The 394-nt window shown below is 36.0% G+C and overlaps 1 long non-coding RNA gene across 1 annotated transcript; it reads right to left on the minus strand.

The window, feature by feature from the left end:
- Positions 1-387, minus strand: LOC104775205. Its single transcript, XR_765759.2, has 3 exons — positions 300-387; positions 112-223; positions 1-21 (listed from the first exon to the last, which is right to left on the minus strand). It is a non-coding gene; the product is annotated as an uncharacterized LOC104775205 (long non-coding RNA).
- Between the last annotated feature and the right edge of the window lie 7 nt (positions 388-394).

The raw sequence follows: 394 nt of genomic DNA on the forward strand, positions 1-394 counted from the left end.
CCCACATTTCACTTTCAGATTCTAAACAGTTTTAAGGATCGTCAATGATAAAAAGAGCGGTAAAGAATATGTAAGAGGAAGGTTGTGTAGAAGGAAGAAACACTATCTAACCAAGAATGTTGATGATCCTTGGTCTTCTCTTGAAATCTGATATTCCCAGTCCGGCACATATAAGCCATATAACAAGGACAAATATATTGTTGTAATAACAAATGCCACCACCCTGTCAAAGACCAGGATAAAATCAAGCAAGTGCATAACAATTTTTTGTATACAAATTGCAAGAATAAGATAGTTACCAATGAAATCTATATTTCTTGATCATAGATAGCTCTGAGCTGACATTATGGCTTCCCTTTAACCAAATCTCGCACAGTGCAGCAACTAAGTAGGC

Source organism: Camelina sativa, unplaced genomic scaffold (assembly GCF_000633955.1).
Source record: "Camelina sativa cultivar DH55 unplaced genomic scaffold, Cs unpScaffold10096, whole genome shotgun sequence".
NCBI lineage: Eukaryota > Viridiplantae > Streptophyta > Magnoliopsida > Brassicales > Brassicaceae > Camelina > Camelina sativa.